The sequence below is a fragment of the Thunnus maccoyii genome, chromosome 7 (genome assembly GCF_910596095.1).
Source record: "Thunnus maccoyii chromosome 7, fThuMac1.1, whole genome shotgun sequence".
NCBI classification, from domain to species: domain Eukaryota; kingdom Metazoa; phylum Chordata; class Actinopteri; order Scombriformes; family Scombridae; genus Thunnus; species Thunnus maccoyii.
This window is the reverse complement of record NC_056539.1, coordinates 22,284,341-22,308,158: the sequence shown is the minus strand read 5'-3', so window position 1 is coordinate 22,308,158 and position 23,818 is coordinate 22,284,341. Positions and strand designations below refer to the sequence as shown.

The 23,818-nt window shown below is 36.7% G+C and overlaps 1 protein-coding gene across 4 annotated transcripts in view; it reads right to left on the bottom strand.

Moving 5' to 3' along the window:
- The window catches only part of kank3 (KN motif and ankyrin repeat domains 3), a 36,199-nt gene extending 31,096 nt beyond the window's left edge, over positions 1 to 5,103 (bottom strand). For all 4 annotated transcript variants that reach the window (XM_042415790.1, XM_042415793.1, XM_042415792.1 and 1 more), the window contains exon 1: positions 4,605 to 5,103. The gene's annotated coding sequence lies outside the window, so the exon portion shown is untranslated. The remainder of the gene's footprint in view (positions 1 to 4,604) is intronic.
- Positions 5,104 to 23,818: the final 18,715 nt, after the last annotated feature.

Here is a 23,818-nt window from a genome sequence, read left to right as displayed (position 1 = left end):
CGTCTGTATCTACAGCAGAAGGTGGAGTTCACACTGAAGGAGATGTGCTTGAAATGATCCTGACAAAGATTATCCAAATTGAAATGATACCAAACAAAGACAACAGAAGCTGCTGCGTTGACATCATATGGGATGGATGGTAGAGACGGGAAAGATTCTCATGTTTACAATTAACAAACGTTCTCGTTACGGGACAATTCAGGCAGCTACTAGTCATTGACAATATGAAACTAATACTATAAAAAAAATTTAATGACAGACTTTCAGGCACTTCTGTATACTACAGTACCAAGTTAGACATATCATAGTTTTCAGGAAAGTCAGAGTGTCCCAGCTGTAATTACGACTTGGAAGTAGACGTGAACTCTCTTGGCAAGGGAATCTTGAAATTATGATAGCTCAGATATGACATGAACGCTGCATAAAATTTACTGGAGGAAAACTGTGAATGAGATTAAGTAATAGTAGCTCTGTGAGGTTGTGCTAAGCTAAATGCTAACATGTTCACAATGACAATGCTAACATGCTGATGCTAAGCAGGGATGATATTTACCATGTTCACCATCTTACTTTAGTGTGTTAGCATGCTAACATATGCTAACACCCTACATTCATATTGAGAGTTTAATGTCTTTACCAAATTTCATGGCGATCCATCCGATAGATGTTGAGACATTTCAATAAAAACCAGGAATGTCAACCTCATGGTGGTGCTAGAGGAAAGATAAGGGGATCACCAAAGTCAGTAGGATTTATCCTCTGGAAACCATGAATGTCTATCCAATAGTTGTTGAGATATTTCAGTCGGGACCAAAACCTTGCCCTCCCTAAACCCATGTTGTCCAAGTCCTGTGCAGACTGCAGCGACTGAAGCTCAATATGAAGCTTCTTTCAGCAAGTCAAGGCATGCTATTTTTATTTTTTATCCTAATGCTGTTGAGTCCAGCTTTCTCTTTGCTCACTTCCCCATGTCACCACAGTGCGTTGAGGAACTGACAATCTTGAGGTGCTAAAATTAAAACCACTCGTAATGCAGCTAAAAATGGAAAACGACGGCATGTATTTTATCAAGCAGCAGGACTCTGCATGAGCACACAGACCCGAATTTAATTCAATTTAAATATAATAAGCCATCCACCATCTGCTCCAAGTCATAAACAGGGCAAACTCATAACATAAGAAGGGAGTTTGTATGAAAGAAAAACTAACAGCACGTATATATTCCTCTCAGTAGTGCCAGAGAGGAAACGTCCAGAGTATCTTAGTGTTACACTGACCTCCTGGCGCCCCTAACTGAACTTATAGAGCATCTATTTTTGAGGTGACGGCAGTAAGTCAAACCCCAGGGTACAGTTGCAGAAAGACAGTTTCCCTTGAGAAAGCTCCAGAAAGTTGTTGCAAGCTTAACACTTTAAAAGACAATTCCAGAACGAGGTTCTGGAAATGTAAAATCATGATTTTATTTCTGTTTCTTTTGAACAAGAAGTTCAACAAGATTCCGCATTCTTCCAATGGTTATTCCCCAAATCAGTCATTTAATTTTCTCTTTTTTCCCCCCATAGTTACTCCCAAAAGAATATGAGGGCTACACCCAAATCCAGATGCACAAACCCCACAACACAAAAGGAGCAAGCAGTTTTTCTACTCTGAGCTCATCACACTTCCATAAGGGTGAGTCCAGTCACCCCGAAAAGAAAACTAATTTCAGCTGTGAGTAATTGTTTGAGTCACCATTCAGACTTCATCACCACAGCTGAAGGGTTGGAGCGTTGATAAACTGGCAAATAGAAACTTTCACCAAAACAGTCAGGTACAACGCCGGCTTCACTGTCGGTGCCGCACCAATCCACCTGTCCATCTTATTTTCCCATTTGAAAGGGGCCAGTAAACTCTGTCAGAATTGCTTCTCAGATGGTTGGATGGCTTCGGACACCCCCTCCTCCCACACTTTTCTGACATCAGATGGAGGGGGGGTAGTGTACGACCATTTCTGTAACTTTCCAAAAACCAACGATCCGACATTCTCACCAACTTTAGCCATGATTGGCCAGCTGTGCGGAGGTAAGAAGCCAAGTCAAGTCAATTTTTATTTGTTCAGCCCAATATCACAGGGGGCTTTATAATCTCTACAGCAGTGCAACATCTTCAATCCTCAGACCGTCGATTCAAATAAGGAGAAACTCCCTTAAAAAAAACTTTCACAGGGAAAAAAACAGGAAGAAACATCAGGAGGAGCAGCATAGCAAGAACCAGGGTTTGAACTTCTCTAGCTCTCTCTTTTTCATTCTTGACACAACTATTACATTTACTTTTGATGTGAATAATCAAGTGCTACACCATGAATGCCTTCCAGAAGAGACTATCTCAAAAATGTGCCGTTATCAAAGTATTTAAACGATATCAAGTCTTCCAAACTCTCTATAATGACTTCTCTCTCCACCTTCACATTAGCCGTTCAGAACACCTGTAAACACTTGATTTCCAACATAGTCGGACAACATATTGTACTAACTGATTCTGATAGAGCTCAAACCAACTCTTACTGTCACTCAAGGTACTGCAGCCCCATACTTGGAGTTGCTGACCCTCATCCCAGCTGCTTCATACTTGGGTGCAAACCACCTGCACAGTTTGTGATCGCAGTCTGATAACGCCAACGAGAGACAAAAAGCAGTAGTATGCAATCCTGTAGGCATCAAACACGGCTTTTGCCAAAAAGACTGTTGATATTGGACGATTCTGCAAAACCAAAGATGACATTCAATGACATTTTCTTCACGTTCAATGCCACCATTGCAAAGTAAGGTTTGGGAAAAGATTGTGGTTACAGAAATCGAACTATGGTGAAGGCATGTTTTAGGTGAGGAAACACTTGAGTAAGGTTAGGGAAAGATCCCAGTTACAGTTTAAGAAACAAAAAAATGTTGGATTGTAACCAGATGGATTATAAAAAGGCACACATCACTTCCTGTGTTAGCACTGGACGTAAATCCAGAGCTGGAAATGTGTCTAATATGAACATAATTCGTTGGGATACTGGCTGGTGCAAACACAATAAATTCAATACTTTGGAGTGTACTGAGAGTCTCTTCCTGTTGTAGTTTTTACTACAGTGTCCTTTCTCATAGACGACGAGATTACCTTTTATTAGCCTGCTATTTTTAAATCAGCTACTGCACTTCCAGAAGCACAAGCAACAAGCAGCCATCAGATCCTCCAACACTGTCAAAACCTATCAATCCGTCGTGTTAAATGTATCCCAGGATTCACCGCTGAGGGTAGTGATTTCCTGCATTTCCCATTTTAAATCAGATGAGGCCTTTTGCTTTTAGTCTTGAAAGGGTTAGGAGCTCCACGTCCTCTAATCCCACCCATCATGGCCTCACTTTATATTTTTTCTGCTGTCAAACTTCTCTGCAGCTTATGAGATATCTGGATGTGATCTTTGGTGCAGGTCGTGGTCCGTCAGATGAAACATGACGACCACCAGCAGAGGCACCAGCTGAGGCTGGCCTTGATGTGACTCACTGAACATCTGAACATCTAACAGATTATAAAGTCTGCTCTGGTAAACTAGTGAGGCTGAGATGATGTACAGTCAGTACATCATCTCAGTGTAATAACAAACAGGAGATCAAAGTATCTGAGAAAGATATTTCTTGTAAATCTGCTCTACATACTACTAGCAAGCAAACAAACTGCATTCATAAAAAAACTGGTTACAAAATGCTTTACAGGAAGAATAAGACGAAAGAGATTAAGGAGACAGATTGAGCTGAATAAAGTGTACAACTCACTAAATAAAAAAAAAAAAATCAAGAAAAAGCCAATAAAATCCACTTAAAAAAAACAAAACAGCTTTTTAAAGATATGCACTGATTTTATGAGATGTTGTTCCAGAGTCGAGCAGCAACAACAGCAAAAACATGATCACAAAAGCACATACTCTGTCTTTATCTACTGTTAAGATCAATATCTAAGATTATAAATCACAAACAGTCACACTATTATAGACCAAAACACCACTTTGTATACAATCAAGTTGGATTAAAGTATCAAAAAGGACTTTTAGGCAAAAGTAGAGGTGGGGTGGGGGGTGGAGGGGCCTTAATATTTTAAGGGACTTACAGGATCCAAGAAAATTATTTAATATGTCAAATATAATTGAGAAAACCCCTAAAAATGCATAAATAACCAGTATTAGCAGTTATGTAAGTTTATAAGAAGCCTACATAGACAAAGTAAAATTCCAATGACTTTATAACTTAAAACTATGCTGAGATTATTATCAGGATTATCATTATTATTTTAAGATTATGGTAACAATAGTAAGAGTTTAAAGCACAGTAAAATTATGAAAAAGACCAACAACACAGATTTACTGAAGCCAACAACGACAAGTCTTTCCTGCTGCACGCTGCAGAGACTGTAACATCAGCTGTGATCAATAATTTACTCTAATATTTAAAAGCCACTGTGAACTAAAACACACGGACCACAAATCGTTTTGTTGTTTGTTCAGAAAGTCAGGCAATAATCATTCAGCTAATCAATGCGTATCAATGTGTGATGTGAGTTGATCGATCCCTCGGGCAGTTTCTTACCTCCTGGCTTCTTTCCGTCCAGTCACACTGGAACTTGTCATGACTTTCGGAGAAGGTAAGAAAAGTTTGGGAGGAGAAAAAAAAATAAAAAAAACTCAGCAGTGACGTCAAGTTTCAAAAAATGTAAAAAGCCATTTCCGGTTTGTGGCTTTCAAAATATAACTTTATTGCGCTGGTGTATTTTGTTTGTGAGAAAACTGTAAATGTCACCAATTGCGTTCAGTTTTGATTGATTTCTGATTTCTATCAGCAATTTTCCATACATGTAATATGTGTTAAGTCTAATAATCACTAGTCAGTTTTCTCCAGAAGTTTTCTTTGGATCTTTGAATGGATTTATCTGTTACTTTTATTGTTGTTATCTATTCTTGTTGTTTGATAGTTCATCAGCGTTAACTGGCTTTGTTAGTGTAATTGTTTTCATTATAGCAGTGGTCCGGTAACGCCCAGGGGTCCTTGAGGGGGTCCCCAGCAAAAAGGAGAATCATTTATTTTCCCTATAATTCCATCCATAAATAACACAATGATTGAATGTATGACTATTTAGGTCATGGGTTTCATACACTTTCTGTAATAAAACATCTAAAAGCAAAAATCTTATCAGATGGGGGTCTGTGGTCTAATTTGTGTCAGTTTAGGGGTCCTTGACATGAAAAACTTTGAGAACCACTGGATTATAGTATCCAGAAATGGTCTCAAGCTAATTGGTAGAAAATTAAAATAGCATGGCTGTGTAGTTGTATCACAGGGTTATAATGTTCAGTGCTTATGTTAGATGCTCATTGTGGAGAAAATACTCACAATGACTTCATCACATACTCTTTTATTCTTAGTTTTATTTTTTCTAATGTTGCTCTGACTAATAGGTTGTATTTGTTTGCTATTTAACTTTATTGTATGACAGTCAAATGTTGAAAAAAAAAACAAAACTGGCTGGTTGTGTTTCTTTTGGCCTTAAAAAGTCGAGAAGGCATGAATCTGTCTTTAACGGCACATCTTTTATTTAACTAACAGAACTTAGATCAGTGATGTTGTCCTCTCAACCTAATTTTGCTGTATGCTTCTTATTAAAAGCTAATGTTGAAAGTATTTTAAGTCCTATATTTTACAGTTTACATACATACATTGGTTGTTTTACTTAAATAGACTGTTTTATACTTTAAAATACCACACCAGCCCATACACTACGCATATCATGGCTTCTTTTCCATTTCCAAAGATAATATAGAGATTATTTTTAAATATAATTCTCCTACCTTGTCTTGTTTTTCACTACAACATGGAAAATCCCCATGCAGAGATTTGACATTATGTTGTATCACCAGAAAACATTCTGCAACCGTGTCAAGAAAACAGATGTTATTCAAATCTGTGCAAGTTTGTTTTACACTTTAGTGACAAACAGTTGCCTGTTAGGAAGGAAAACAAAAAATTGAAAATCCACATATCAACAGAAAACTTTGAAAAACAGTTAGCAGTAATGTGAAGTAAATCTGACATGACATAACTTGACTAAAACATGCATGGTCCTTTCACTTCACGTGCATTTGTGGCATGGACCAGCACTATAACTATTCTTACAGACTATTTTATGCTATTTCACGGGCAATTGTAAAGCTGTATGAGCATCATTTCTGTTTAAATACACTCTCAGGCTACATGTTAGCTTAGCTTTAAATGCATACATTTTGCGCTTATTTTGAAGGTAGACTAATATCTTTTCCGGTGATATTCTGGACAACTGTTGCGTTTAACGCAGCTTTCTTGAGTTTGCCGCTAATCAGAGCCTGACGGAGTCAGTGACAGACAGCTGAATACTCCAATCAGGATGGAGATCCGAGCAACTGCGTGGTGACGACAGAGAGAGGGGCGGGGCATGTTCACCAATTTGGTCAGATGGCGCCAAAGTGACAAGATGCCTCATTATATTATATTATATTATATTATATTATATTATATTATATTATATTATATTATATTATATTATATTATACTATATTACGTTTTCTTCTGTTTTTCACTACAGAGTGTCTGAGAGTCTGAACATGTAATATAAATTTGATTACGCCAGTAGTCTGCTCATATCAGAGACAAGCAACGTCTCTCCTGTTTTTATAGATGTTTTGCGGTCTGTTAGTCCAGGCCAGCAGAGACAAAGCTCTATCTGTTGATATAGAAAGAGACTAAGTTTACAGCAGGGTCAGTGATTAGGTTCAACCATGAGCGAGTTTTTAAAGGATTTTTTTATTGCGGGGCCATTAACCGATGCAGTGGAAACACAGGCCTATGTGATTTGTTTATTTCTTTTGATTCATTTAAAAATAAAATAGATTTATAACACTGTTAAGAACTGTACCTGAGAAAGAAAAAATGCCATCAATACACCTACACATTTTTGTTCGACTGCCAACCCATTGTGTTCGTGAAGAACAAATCTCTTATGGTCACACAGGCTGAAGTTGTTGGATTACATAAACTTTAATTTCTGGTTGGTTTATTAGATGTCAGCACTTCACTGTTACAACTATAGTATATAGTATACAGCATGTTACAACTATAGTTTTAATGGCTCTCCTCATGTAAGGGCCTTGTGTTTATCTTGTTATCTACAGTAGATTTGTGAAGAAGTATGTCAGAGTTTTTATGTAAACTATTTGCCCACCACTGGTTTACAGCCTCACAAACTGCATTCTCTGTCATCCAGCAGCTGAGGGCGCTGTTGTCTTTCAGGTTGAAGGTTGTCGGAGGAGCTTTGTTACTGAGACCAAAATATAAACCACTGTTTCATTTTATTGACGCAGCACACATCAACCTCTGTGGAAATGGTTTTAATAAAGTAATTAACAGTATTGTTTATTTCAAAACTAACAGGGTAATAACATGTTTGAAACCAAACTAATGAGAACTGTAACTTACTAGAACAAGCAATTATAGGTCCATAAAAAGCCCAAATAGACAAAGTAAAAACCAAATAGAACTTTAAAAAGTAGAAATTACAAGTTTCTGTTTCTCTATTACAACCACAGGAGTTAAATACACAGTAAGTACTACTAATACTTACTACCAGGACTTATAGTAGGTACTACTTAGTAACTATTATAAGTCCTAGAAATATTACAGGAACATATAATAAGAGATTTGAAACCAAAATAATGAAAACTGCAAATTATTGGATTTTTTTGCTTGAATCATTTTACTTAAATAAATATATTTACAAGAAACAGTCAGGATTCACACACAAAGTTCATCACTTGAATTCAGCAGTCACGATGTCATCATTCAGTTTGTTATCAATGGAAAACAAGTGAAAATAACCCACTTATCTAATCATAATCACACGTTTTTATGTATCTAGTCTAGAGGTGTGAACACAAATGTTGCAGGCATGAAATTTTCTGTAATGTTGCCTTTCAGTGTAATCAAGGTTGAAATTTCATGTAGTATGCTGTTATTACTGGGCCTGACTGTGCATGTAAATACATTGTCTACTTTCAAGGTGCCCGATAGTTAAGTTTCAGTTTTGTTTGTCTCTCTTTCTCCCCCATTCAACTTTTTTCACATCAGTTTTGAGGTTGTTTACATACATTTGTTCAAATATCACAAACATTAGAAAATGCCACTTTCCTCATCTAGATCTGACCTATAAACAATAACTGCTGCTGTGAGGTCTGACTGTTCAGCATCTGGTTTGTATCTGTTGCTCTGGGAAACAACATAAACCAGCAGAGAAACAGGGACATTTTTATTTAGTTTCCACTGACTCTGGCTGAAGCTCTTTACTTTTAAATGTGATTAATAGGGATTATATTCAGTTGATTTCTTCTATCTTATTAAACAGAAATGATATCAGCATTTATTGAGATGAAAATCTCAATAAAAGCAACATGCAAGTGCAGAACTGTTTTAAAAATGTCCATTTTGCTATTTTTTCTTCTTTTTTGGAGAAAAATATCATATTTTAAAGTATTTTTCTACTTTTTGCCTCTTGTTTGCAGTGTTTTGAGGGTAAATAGTCAAGGTCCACTTACTAGCTGTTTCCTGAGCTTTCAACCCCATTTTAAAGGTCTTCCTCCCAGTCTTCCTCAGCAGATGTAGGTTGACCAAGGAGGTCATCCACATCTGATGCCAAATACCATCTTTAAACAGAAAAATCGGTTATATCACATCCTGTTATAACATGACTGAAGCAAACTCCATCTGCGAAGATGAGCCCCAGAAAAAACTAGTAAGTGGAGCTTGAGTTCAGATTTTTCATATTGTTCCAACAGACTCTCAACTCTTCCTCTGGACTAAGTTTGACTTTTTTAATGCCAAAAGTACAAAATGTCTTTAACTGAAGTTGAATCTCTGTGGATTTCACAAATTACCAAAGAGTGAAATGAGAACAATAAAATCCCTGCAGCACTTTAAGATTAGATTTCATCTTCAATTCAAACTTCCTGTGCTGGGAAAACTGGGATTTGTATGAGAAGCAGCAGCAGCAGGGATGACTGGTACTAACATAAAGTCAACTGACAACCACAAGTCGAAGTGAATGAAACACTGATGGTCCAGTGTGCAGGCGTGTTACTCTGCAGAGTTGTCAGACAGGAAGGCTCGGCTCTCCGGTGACCAGAGAGAACAATGCAGGGATTGGCAGGTTGCTGTGACCCAGCAGAAACAACAGGACACTGTATAAATGAATACACAATCAACGTGACGCTGTCAAAACACACATCCACTGGACCCAGGACAGGAAGAGTGATGGGTTCAACAGTTTAAACCTCTCTGGGGTCGAACCGTCTCCGCCTGGAGATACAGATACGTATCAATACATCATACTGTAGCTGCTCTCTGTTCATTTAGAAAGACCTGGATCATCACTTTGTAAAAGTACTTAAAACCTGATTCCTATTCAAATAAATGTTCCACTGAGGAACCGTAAAATATTGAAACCACTCAAATATTTCCACAGAACCACCTCTTTCACAAATGTCATGTCAGAAGGTAAAAAGTTGCTTTGAGTGATCACTTGCTCACTTGTGATCAGGAGCTCAAACAGGTGTGCTGGTCAGGTGATGAAGATCAGCACAGATGATCTCTTCAATATACACGTCTCACCTCCAGCCGTTGACCTCTGACTGCAGCTTCATCACACTGACGCTGGCTGCAGGCAGGGAGACAATCATTTTCTCTAAAATGTTGCTGCTTTATACATGAAATAACAGCAGCAGTATGTGTGTGTGTGTGTGTGTGTGTGTGTGTGTGTGTGTGTGTGTGTGTGTGTGTGTGTGTGTGTGTGTGTGTGTGTGTGTGTGTGTGTGTGTGTGTGTGTGTGTGCGGGGTCAGAGGTCAACAGCCAGCTAATAAGAGCTGCTGTCACTTTTCTGTGGGTAAGATGTCATTTCACTTCAATCAAAGTGATCATAATGGAACATAACTGGAAGACACAACAGTGATAAATGGAAGTTGTGACACTTTATAAGCCTTTATAAATTTAATATTATGCTGTTTATAATCAATCAATTTTATTGGTTGCCTGCAAAAGAGCAATACCTAAAAATGCTTTGAAGCATTAACAGACTGAAATGTATCACCAGGAACAACGAAGAAGCTACAGCATCATATCTGGATCAATAATAAGATACAATATGGACATTTAGACAGTAGAGTAAGAAATGTAAATACTCCACTTGGTTCTTACAATTTGTTGATCTTTCTTTTTTTCTTTTTTTTCTTTTGTAAAATATCTTAAAAGCATCCCAAATAAAAAGTGACAAAAATAATTAATAAATAAAAAATAAATCAAAAACAGATAAATTCTTTACAGAATATTTCTACTTTGTGGTATCAGTACTTTTCCTTGAGTTGATGAATCTATCACAGCTGCTTTCATGCTACTTAATTAATATTCGTTATCTACTGGCCGCCTCTCAGCTCCTGGTACGACTGCTGAATATGTCCTTAAGCACAAGGTAAAATATTTCAATGTCAAGCTGTTTGCCTCCCACCGAACACGCAGCGGTTTGTATGCAGATGGTTTTCTGATGAACTGTACAGATGGAGGAAGTTTTAGTTACATGGAAGCAGTGAGACGTTTTATGGCGTCTTTTCCTCCAGGTTAGCCCGACCTCTGGCCCAGAAGGCCACACTCACAGTGAACTAGATCGGCCCCAAGAGACAAACCTCATCCTGCCCAACCCTGATCACTTATGAAACTTTTACTGCTGTCAGCTAAACTCTTCCTCACTGCATCTTGACCTTTTACCTGCAAAAACAAAACACATAGTCAGTCACATTAATCCTGAAGAACAGACACGGTGGCTTTATTAATCCAGAGTAGTTTACTGGACAAAGCAGAGAGGAAATTAAGTGACATGGAAGAAAATTGTCACTTATTATGAATAGTTTAGTTAGCGTCTCAAAGCAACTGAAATATCTAGAGCTACAACGATTGATTAGTTTGATTAGTCAATCAAAAAAGAAAACTAAACTGCAGATATTTTGATCATTGATTAATTATTTAAAGTTGAATTTGTTCAAGCAAAAATGCCAAACATTGGCTGGTTCTAGGTTTTCAAATGAGAAAATTCAGTGTTTTTCTTGGTTTTACATTACAGTAACTTGAATATTTTGGGGTTTTGGACTATTGGTCAGACAAAGCAAAACATTTAAAGATGTGATCAGTATTCTTTATTGTCTTCTGATGTTTTTATTGACCAAACAAGTGATCCATTAATCAAGGCAATAATCGTCACATCAATCGGTAATGAAAATAATCGTTAGTTGCAGCCCTACATCTAGCAAAGATGCTGGACGTTCATCACTGTGCTGAAAGGTTTGATAATACTGCTGCCATTTGCTGCTTTGAAGTCAGCTGTGTGCTGAGAATAGATGCTGAAAACTGTGTCTAGAAAGTCACAAATCAAGTCTGGTTTTAATTACAGACTACTGACCAACAACTATCATTGCCAGCAGATTTTTATGGTCATTTGTGTTATGAGACAGTAAAGCTATTACTCATTACCTCTCAAAGTAACGTAACAACACTTCACTCAAGGCCATGTTGATAAGAAACCTTTTGTATACGTTCAGGTTGTGAATTTATTGTTCTTCAGCATTAACACATATCAGACACAAACACTAAAGAACTGTTTGCCTTCCCGCCTCATTTAATTGTTCTTCTTTTTATCTCACTATAAACTGTGTTGGCACAAACGTCATCATTTTTCCTCCAGATGCACTGTGGGAGTCGAACACCCAGTTCTCACCATTAAGAAGGGATGGCTGCTGTGATTGAGAGCTGGCGCTGTTGCTCTCAGTGAGTCATTACTTCCATGATTGAGACGGTTTTTATTTAACAGTGAACACTGACAAAGCCAGGAAATTATCACTGTGGCCACTCTGTGTTTACCCCATACAGCTGTGCGAGCAGCAGAAAATCTTAACTAGCAGACTTTCAAAGATCTCTCTAAACAGGCAACATTTTGGGTTATTCAACAGGAAATTCTGTCTGTAAATATATGGATGAATTGCAGCTAAAACTGAGCCAAAGGAGATACATCAGGTCATGGAAGATGGATGTGATTTGGATGCATTTGGATGGATGTCATTATGGAGGATGTGGTAACAAACACTTGGCCAATTATACATCCAAAAAACACAGAACAATATCAATATTGTGTTTCTGGCCTGTGTTTTGGTCTCCACTGAGTCGCTAACCTTGGCTGTCAGCTATTTAGTGCTGCACAGGTAGCGTACGCGCTGATGAGAGCCGGGAGAGTGAACCGAAAAAAGTAAAGTCGCAGCCGTAAAACAAACGTAAAGAGTTAAAAAGATGCAATAAAGCTCTGTAGGTGAAGGTAACTGCAGAGTCAAGTGATCACTCTGTGGGCTCAACACCATAAGTGACTCCTCTAATATTATATATAATTTATAATAAGTGATTTAATCCATCATTAATATAAAAATATTGATAAGTGCAGATTTAAATAGAAAAAACTGCATCAAAGAAACAAGAACTAGAACTTATTGCTGATTTGGATCCAAGTTACATGACAAGTGCAGCTAATCTTCCTCATGTCCACATGAATGTTATTTACAAGACTTCAGTGAAAATCGTACATCTAACATCCATACTGACAATAAGACTCAACCATACTAATGACAAACACTGAGATAAAACAGCAAAACACTACAAAAAACAGCTCCAAATAGTACTATCACCTCTGAGAGATTTGATCACAAATCACAAATACAGGCTGGACACATATTTTAACAAAAAATATATTTAAGTACTTCAATCCTTGTGTGAAGATATATCAAAATGCATTTTATTATTTTCTGAAGTCAATGCATCTTATGATGAATATTTACTGTCCATATGGGGGCAATAAGTTACCCTCAGATGACTTGTAAAATAATGATTTCTGTCTGAAATAAACAAGTTTCTGGAAAGTTTAGTTATGATGATGTTATTATAATACACAGTACTCATTCTCATTTTTACACTTAAACGCACAATATGTAATTTGTGGGATCATGGGAGTTGTCAACAACCAGCTTCTCTGTGTTAGTATTACTTCAGTGTTCATCGTTCAGGATGTTTTTACCAGGAGCTGAATTATCCGCAGAGGTCTCTTCCTTTCCAAAACAAACATACACGGGGAATAAAACTGTAAAATTGTTTGGAAACTGAATAAAAGTCAATTTATGACAGTTTCTGGTGTGCAACTACAATGCCGACGTATTTCTTTGGGTTTGAAAATTGTTGGAAACATTTTGGATAATGTAAGTACACAACTCAATAAAACATATAACATAGGTCTAGTTGTTTTTAGACATTTTAATAGAGAATAGTTACATATTATAGCTTTAACTAGATAAACAATTATTTATCGTCATTGTTTGTCTTAAGGAACAGAGTAGTTTCCTCTCTATTATCTGCTCACAGGTGACATTTTACACCTTTTATTTGTGTCTATGACGCTTCATCATCTATCATCAGTAACTCTCTCTGATGTCTGTGATTTAGAGCCGATTTTACTGTTTCAGTCACTTTGAGCCTTGATGAGCATCAAGCTGAACTGCTCGTGCTGCATTAACATTTAATTGTTCTCTGAAGAAACCTTTGTACATAGTGACCAACCTCAGAGGAAAAACAATGGTGGAGGCCAAACACCAGCAGCTCTTTATCAGAACAATAACCTGTAAAGTCATTTCCCCACTGAGCGGCGACTGGTACGGCTGCTGCGCTGACAGGATGGAGATAGGAGGATACCTGTCCGTCAGCTCAGAGTACGCATCAAAGTCCAGAGACGCTGGCAGGCAAACATGTTTTTTTTACTGCGGGTCTCAAGGATAGTCCAGGCAGGGCCAAACAGGAAGAAGTCATAAACACATTTGCATCGGTTTCAAGGCCTTCAAGTAAAGAATCAGTTGTTTAGTGTGAGAAAAACATTTACAAGTAAAGTTCGTTTAAGAGGTCATAAAATTAGGACTGTAACTAATGATTATTTCTCACTATTAATCTGTGGATTCATTTTTCTATGAATCGATTCATCATTTGTTTTGTCGAACCAACAGTCCAAAACCCAAATATATTAAATTAACAATGTCTTCGAATCTGTAACATTTTTGCTCGATAAATGACTCAAACAATGAATTATCAAAGTATTTTTTTCCCACTAATCAACTAACTGACTCATCGTTTCAGCACATAAAACACAAAGGAATAATTAAAGCGGCTCTAAATAAATATTTTTATATAAACAATGGTTCACATGACTACCTGTAATGTCAAAGGTGTCGCTTGTAGTGATGAGCCCTCAGAGTATTATCATCAGATTTTTGGCCGCAGCACACAGCAAAAACTCACTGTAAAACCTGCTGTACACTACCAGGCCAACAACAATCAGCAGGCAGATAAAGTTAGCAACTGGCTGATGAATATCGTGGAGTGTTTAGCACTTAAAAAACAGATGTTTCCCTCACGAGATGGTGGAGACCAAAAACAGAGCTAAAAGAGGATTCAATATTGGACTTACATTCACCAGACACACGACTCCGAATACATGCTGAAGTTATGAACACGGTTTTCTTCACCTGCTGCTGCTTTCAAGTGGCCAAAAAATATAAACAAAAATATACATGTACCAGATTAATGGCAGTGTTTTATTAAATGTTAAGTACCCATGTCTAATATAATGGAGGTTCATCCTACAGAACAGCTGAATAAAAGCTTGTGTGAAATTAAATTTATTGCAATCTAATGTTATTCATTTGAGTCCAGTTTTAGTAGATAATTTTAGTGTCCCTTGAATGTCTTCACTTTTCTGATAGAGGCTTTTCCACTTTAACAGAGAGAAGAAAACAAATGTTAGCGTGATAAAAATATAATGTATTGAAAATCAGTACAAAGTATCAGTGATCAGCAACAAATATCAGTAAAAGTTCCTCTGAATTCATACAATAGATGGAATCAAAGGTGCCCTGCAGAGTTTGTTTGTTTTTTTATATTCAGTGTAACGTATTGTCTGGATCCTTGAGGCTCCTCATTCATAAAACATTAAACCTGCATTGTTTACATCCATGTTGCTGGTGTGTAGAATGACAGGAATGTGTATTGCCTCACCCGTGTGCATGTGCAAACAAAACAGGGGCCCACTGTGCAAATATTCATCATAAACTCCACAGGGTACCTTTAAGCTGTCACATTTTAAGCGTTTGAAATTCAAAAATTTACATTTGACATTTTTATTACCTAAACAAAAAAACACAACTACTTTGTGGAGGATTAGGACTATGTAAACGGTAAATGGACTGCACTTATATAGCACCTTTCTAGTCTTCTGACCACTCAAAGGGCTTTTACACTACAAACCACATTCACCCTTTCACATATACATTCATACAGTGATGTATCTTGCCCATGGACACTTCAAACTACCAATCTTCTGATTAGTGGACTACCTCCTGAGCCACAGCTGGCCTTTCAGGTTTAAGGTATGTGAAAACAAACAAACATAAAAACATTTCAATGAGAAAAACAGAAAAAGAAATCTGAATTATTTTATCATAATTCAAAGCTCAATCTCAGAACTCTAAATAATTCTTTCTAACTCAGGAAAGTTACTGAGTGAAAATCCAGAAATCACTAATCAGAGGTCTTTCTATGTACACGTGGTTACTGATGCAGTCTTTTTCACACACCTCGGGATTTCCTCCTGGTTTCTAGGTAAAAGGTGAAATGTGTAAGAGAGTGATATGACCGGACTCACAGCAGCGGTCACGGACAAGCAGAGCGTTAAGTAATGGGATGGAGGGTGCAATGAGCCACTGAAACCCCATGTGAGTAAATAGACGTCTGGTTTGAAACTGAGGTTAATACCACTGCAAAAAAAAGGTCAAGCTGGGTTTATTTTAAGAAATAGAGCAGAGTTCAACAAGTTATTTATATTTCATTCAACAAAGACACTCAGAAGTGGTTAGTTTAGGGCTGTCGGTTTACTTTCATTGTTTCACTTAATTATGTTTAAACTAAGTACCAGGACAAATTTTTAAAAGGTAAAAAATCAAATTTTTATGTTTTAATTTAATTTAAATTACTGACATGGCAGGCAAATGTCATGAGACGAGTTTAGATGAACCTGAATCTCTTCACAGCGACATGAGGAGTCTTGCTTCCAGACTTAAATGTTAAAACAAGATGTCACACAGAAATGTGACATAAAAAATTGTGTTAAGTGATTTTCCTGAACGCATCCTGTGATTTAATGAAAACTTGTCTAATAATCAGTCATGCTAGTGTCTCTGTGAGGCTTTAATACTCATTGTAAAGAAAATCAAACTGTAAGATTGATTAAAGTGGAGTTTAAAGTTTGTTAAGTGTTTTTGATTCTTAGCTGTTCTCCTCAGCTCTGTGGCATCTTTCAGCTCTTTGTTTTGGTTTTCTGACCCATAACTTTACTGTTTTTGTTTCACTCTCGCCGCTCTCATCAGCGTCATTTCCTGATGCAGCAAACAGCTGTTTTCTTCGTACCCAGCACCAAACGACAGACAGAATTAGCGACCAGCTGATGAATGCAGTGAAGCTTTTAGCAGCTAAAGATCCAGATATTTTTAAAGGAGTTGGTGGAGACTAAAACAGGAGTGAATATTGGACCAAGTGAACAAAAACACAACTCTAAATACAAGCTAATGTAGCTCTCCGTCTGGTGGATTTATAAAAAGGCAAATAACAAGTTCACCATAACAACTTTAAAAGGTGATAATTTGAGAGTGCTGCGTTTACAGCAATAAAAAATCATTGCAGGTTTAAGTAAATGTAAAAGTCGTGGTGTTTGGTATGATGAGTGTTGATCAAGCTGCTAACATGCTCACAATGATATTATGCTGTTTAGCAGGCAACGTGGTCACTATCTAAGCTCAGCGCATTAACATGGTAGCATTTGCTCACATACAATATAGCACTAAACGCAGCCGAGGCTGATGGGAATGTCGTAAGATTTGCAGGTATTTGGTTATAGATCAAAGTACTGGAAAAAATGATCATTTTAATGGCACTAAAGGAAAAGTCAGTAGATCCCTAGAGTCACAAAGTTGTCTGTCTGGGAACCATGAATGTCTGAATAAAGTTTTTAACCTGTTGAAATATTTCAAGTGAAACTTTTAACCTCCTGGTGGTGTTAAATTCAAAACATCAACAACGTTATCAGGACTCCCCTTCTTGGAAATGTTTGTACAAAACTTCATGGTAATCCATCTGATAGTTGTTTAGACAGGTTACTGTAGGTCAAAGTGGCTAAAGATAGGAGCTGCATGAAAAGCTTTATCAGGAAGAGAAATTAACGGTAACACTTTCTATGACGCCCATGTCTATAATGCATTATAAACATACTTATAATCTGCTTATAGCGCTGTATAATTATAGTTATAAAGCATATTATAATGACTTATAAGGTCTAGTATTATCATACTTCATAACTGTTGGTCACTTGCTGATGTTTTTTTTTTTTGCAAGGATCATTGTGTATTATAATTCTTATATTTGTAATACAGTATAATCATTCCATGATGCATTATAAACACCAAGTCTTTTTTAAGGAGTCACTTTTGTTGATCAAATGTTTACAGCTCCAGGTAAAGTAGAAATTGTTTCAATTATTATCTACAATTTGACTCACTTTAGTGTTCAGAGTGAGTTTTTGGGGAAACATTACATTAGTAAAATGTAAATGTCCATCATTCAGTTGTTCATCATCAATGTGTCAAATTGGAGTACTCAATTCATTGTCTGTTCTGACCACTTAAACTGATAAATTAATTTTATGTTTTGTGTTGTTCTTGCATAGATTTGATGACATTTTTTCACTTTATGTAAAGCAAACAAAGACCACTTATAGTGACTTATAACCAGCTTGTAATGTATTATATCTACCTATTGCTCAAGAAGTTCATTACTTCACTTAAAGCACCCAATGACCACTTAGAGTAACTTATAATCACATTATAATGCACTATAACAGTGATTATAATGCATTACAACTATGAGAATTATAATACACTATGATCCTATGTATTATGATACTTGACCTTATAAGTCATTATACAATGCTTTATAATGTGTTATGATTACTGTTATAAAGCTTTATGAATAACTCTTAATTATACAGTTCTATAAGCAGATTATAATGCACTATAAGTATGTTTATGCATTATAGATATGGTTGTCATAGCCAAATTACCAAATGAACATTTGATAAATAATTTAGATTCTTGGCAGATAAACTGACAAAGTAACACACTGAAACTTTGACACACAAGATGATGAATCTCAAGTTCTTATTTTCTGCTACAGTTGCTCATTTAATCACCAAAAACTACAAATATTCACAGTGTTTTACAGCAGCCATTAAACCTTTCATGAAAACAAGACAAGTACAGTATTTCACACAGCCAACCCCTGACTCACATACCTCCGCCTCTCTCACAGTCTTTGATCAGGGAGTGGATGCCTCGAGGAAACGACGCTGCTTTCTGGGTTAAAGTGCAAGCCAGAGAATCGGATTGTAAAAAAAAAAAAAAAAAAGAAAGAAAAAGGCAACAGGTCCCAAAGCGAGGGGGAACATACGGATACTGATGCTGTGAGGGTGGAAACTAGGTAAAAGGTCAGTGTGATGGAAGTGAGTGAACGGAGAATCACCCTTTCAATTGTAAATACCAGCTGTTTTTAGTTCCAGATCAAAACAAATCCCCCACCTCATGACATCAACACAGACAAGCTGTATTCAAGAGATACCTTTGACTTACTTTTCTGTTCTGCCAAATGTACCCAACAGCCTCCCTAAGAGGCGCCAGTCTTACAAAAAAAAGTAGAATCACAGTTTAAAACAAATGATACAAGTACATCTGCTCAAAGTAAAATTAATGAACATTTATAAAATATTATTGGTTAATTGTCTCCTTCAGTTAAAATCTAAGAAAACATGTAAAAACACTTTAATAACACTGAATTAGACAAACATTTGATGAGATTCAGATAAACGAAAATGTCCAACTATTTTTATGTACGCTATATTAAATGTTTAAATTCTGAAAAACAATGCACAATTAAAGTTGTTTAAAAGAATAGTTTGAATAATTTGGAAATAAACTTATTTTAACAGCCAGTTGATACCACTCTTGTGTCTTAACGTTAAATATAAAGCTACCACCAACATCCAGTTAGCTTAGCTTAGCATAAAGACTTGAAACAGGGGGAAATAGCTAGCCTGGCTTTGCGGGTGGTTATGCACCAGTCCAGGAAGTTTTTGGGTCAGAGATATAACATGAATTAGTTTGCTTTAGAGGTGTTGAAAGGTGGACTTTTTTGTCTTTTGCACAGAGCCAGGCTAACTGTTTCCACAGCTTAGCACAGTCTTTGTGCTAAGCTATGCTAACTGGCTGCTGGTGGTAGATCACTTTACAAATTCAAAAACCATGTTGTATGCGTAAAGATCTCAAATCAAGTTTCATACTAGAACTGCATTTCCAGAAATTAAAGTTGTGAAAACTACTATGAATAATTCTGAATCATGTCTGCACCAGCATCAACATGAACAAACAAACAAATCCTAAAAAGAAAATGGGATTAGCCTTCGTAATGTGGGATTATGTGGATGGACACAACACATCGGACAAGCAGAAGCTGCTTTTAGCCACATAAAGTCTTGTGAACACCTCTGAGTGAAACCGTTTTTAGCGATAAATTAATGCATTATTTCAGATTTAAAAACTAAACCACCTTGTTGAAACATCATCGTTTATAAATATTATAAATCATTATAAACATCTCTGCTGTAATGTCTCCTTAAATTAAACTGTATTTCTAACTTTAGGTTTTCTGTCGATGGTTTTGTTTTATTTGTTTCTGCCAAGTCCTTGTATTTGTTATTTGGGGTTACTGATAATTACAGCATCAATACTCAAGGTTAAAGATCAGAATATATGTTAAAAATAATTCCTCATCCAGTTGGAGCACTTTTGGATGTTTTTCTAACTCTGGGTTCGGTTTCCCGGTGTGTCAGGTCGCCCTCCAGCTGTGCATGTCTGATCACAAACAGAGTCCGGAGAGGCTGATGCAACATACCAGACACGTGACAACACTTTCACCTTTCACACACTAACCCACTGGTGCCTAAAAACACAGTCTACCCGCCTCTCTGTGGAAGCTCATGTACTGTACATGTGCTGTTCTGATGGGACATGTTACAGTGTCCTTGTGGTTTATAGACAAACAAGGAATGTTTCAGGATGTGTTAAAAGATGAAAACTGTCTTGACTTCTGACAAGAGTGCATGTGTGATGTGTTGAGATGTACTTCTGTATTGTAATCTGCAGATAAACACAGTTATATTCTGATGTTTGGAGACCATTTTATCACTTTATAAGATAGTGTATCTGTCAGTCGGTGTCATCTGCCTCTCTGATGATGGAATATATGTGTGAAAGACCTTTTTGCTAATTTATTTGTTTATTTTTATGTTATCATTGTCATTTAAAAGACAAACAAATATGCAGAAAGATTATTTAAATCAGTATCTACGTTTGAACTTCGCCTCAGTCACACGTACAATTCAAGCAGCTAATTTGCATGATTAAGTCAAATTTTAAGTATGTGAAGGGAAGTTTTAAAACAAAAGTGACTGTTTAAATGTTTTTTTTTTTGGTGATGTAACAAACTAGAGCTGCAACGATTAGTTGATTAATTGATTTAGTTGGTCGACAGAAATTTAATCACTAGCTGTTTTGGTAACTAATTAATTGCTTTGTCATTTTTTAAGAATAAATGTCCAAATTCTCTGATTCCAACTTTTCAATTGTGAATATTTCCTTCTATGACAGTAAACTGAAATCTTTGGGTTGTGAACTTTTGGTCGGGACAAAACAAGACATTTGAAGACGTCACCTTGGGTTGTGGGGAACACTGATCAACATTGTTCACCATTTTCAAGACAGTTCATAGACCAAAAGACTAATCGATTAATCTAAGAAGTAATCCACAGATTAATCAATAATGAAAATAAAGGTTAGTTGCAGCCGTAGAGCAAACTAAACTACAAACATTTTGTATCGACCTTTTAAGTCGCTGAAGACAGATGTCTTGGTCGAGCATCACTTTACATCTGCATGAATTGATTTTTGGCTTCTTGTGGGCAGCTCAACAATCTGTAAACACAACTTACTTACATATTATCACTGCATACAGGAAACAGCTTATTTCTAGTATATTATAGTAGACATTAAGCTACTTTTGCATTTGGAGTCATATTTTTGACTCCTTTTTGCTCTGTTTTGGTCTCCACCAACTCCTTTAAAGACATCTGACTCTTAAGGTGTTAAATTAACCAGTTTGTCTGTCTGTGGTTTGATGGTGGGCAGGTAGCGTTCAGTTGGTTTATCAGAGCTTTTTCACTGAAAACAGCTGCTTGTTGTTACTGAAAACAAGGTTGATGAGAAAAGTTAGAGTGAACCAAAACAGTAAAGTTGCGGGTTGTAAAACCAAAAGAAAGAGCCAGAAAACACTAAAACACTCTGTAGAGCTGAAGGGAAAACAGAGTCTGGTGGAAACTCTCTCTGTGTTCGTTACAAGCGACACATCGTCGTTTGATTCATTTTCAATAAAAAATGTTTTGGTTAGAGCAGTTTTAGGCCATATTATTTTATATGAACACTAACTCAATGGACCCCAAACAAAATGAAACAATTGCTGGTGCTGTTGTTTGTACTTTGAATTAATATCCGATACTCTGCAGCTTTCGTCTCATTTGTTCATGTTGCTGATCCCTCTGGCTCTCACAAGAGTGGGGTAATCGAGTCAAGTCGGTTTTTATTCATATATATATACACAGGGGGCTTTACAATCCTCTATCCTTAGTCCCTCGATTTGAATAAAGACCCCCCCCCCACCCCCAAAACCCTGGTGTGACTGGTGAAGACTTTTACTGCCTTGAAATGTCAATTCAACATGGAAAACATGCAATGCGGTTGTTGTTCAAGAGGTTTAAATTGTGAAAATGAGCTACTAGATGATATGTGAGAGACACAAAAATGGACTTTGCAATGTTTCCTTTTCAAAAATGGTGATAAATAATTATTTGCACTTCAGTGTCGTGTTTTGAAACGAGAAAAGACAAACAAAAACTGAAACTGAAAAGAAAAACTTGAAGTGACATGAAGTCACAAAGTCATGAATATGAGTCTCGGTGATGATCCCACCTTAACACACCATTACACTGGACTCTGATCCCAGTAAATAATATTTCATTTAACTAGCAATATGTATGTTCTGGGATTTATTGTTTATCAGACACAGTTTAACTTGAGAATCTTATCTCATATCTTATATTGCAGCACTGATCAACACATTAAAGTGATGACTGATTATCAGATAAACTGCTGGGAGTGCCAGTAAAATAACTGGTTTCATAACATCCCGACTCGAGATACAGTTTCAAAGATTTTGTGATAACCACCATCACAAATGTAAATCAGGCTGATTTTTATACAAACACTCAGATCTTCTGGTGTCTCTACATCCTAGTTGTGTCCACTGTTGAGCAGCTCTCTGCATCATAATCACACATTTAATCCGACTTACAGGAAACAGCTGTTATTGTAACGTGGCCAAAGCAATGGACATGTTAAACTGCAGCGTCCAAGCACAACTTCATCTACAAGTCGAACATTGTGTCCTGATACAGCTGAGTAAGGATGTAAATCTGCCTCGTCCAGCTGTTTCTCGATAGAGCTGCACATCAGCTGAGTGTAGGAGGTTCGAGGATACGTGCAGAAAGGCAGCGTGCAGCACAGATACGTGTACTGAATCACCGGCTGCAAGGAGCTGCCGTGTTTCCAGTGCAGTTTCATTATTTCACAAGAAAGTTCCCCTGATACCACTAGTGTGTTGTTTGTAGTCACACCTCAATAGCATGAAAATTATTTACAGGTGAAAGCAGGTCAAAGTCCTGAAGATATATTAGTAATGCAAACAAATGAAATCAGGTTCATATTTCAAATAACTGTCAATGTTTGTTTGGTTAGTTTTATCTTGTACTTTGTGCAAAACATCATGCAAATATTGATCTTCTTTTGCTTTCATTTGGAGCTATTACATTTGTTTTCTTTTTATAAATGAAACTAGTGTCTCCGCCTGCCCTTGGCTTTAGTTTGGTTGACTTTTAGTTAGTTTGTATACTGAATCAGAGGTTGAGAATTCAAATTCAAAAAGCTTTACTGGCATGAAAACTTCAAGAACAATGTTGCCAAAGCATCAAAGTACAATTTGTCCAAATATTTAAACAGTGCAAAATAACAATCTGAACATTTACACAACATTAAGATTGATATACTCTCATAAAACTGCCTCTACAATATTGTAAAGGTCTGTTCTAAGATAATTGGTACGGGGAATAGTTTCCCAACCGACCACATCCTGTCCTCTGACTTCATTTTAATTCCCTCAGGCCGTCGTTTTACAGCGCCACTCCTGAAGACAAATCATCTCTCAAAATCTTTCACTCCTTCTGCCGTCAGGCTGTTAAACCTTGATAGCAGTATGTGGAATGAATAATATTTCTATACTCGTGGAGTTTTATTGTCTTAACTAATCATTCTGGGGCTTGTTATTGCTGGGATAAGGATTTTACTTATATATTATGTATCTATTTATTGTTCATCTATTTACATGTCTGTGA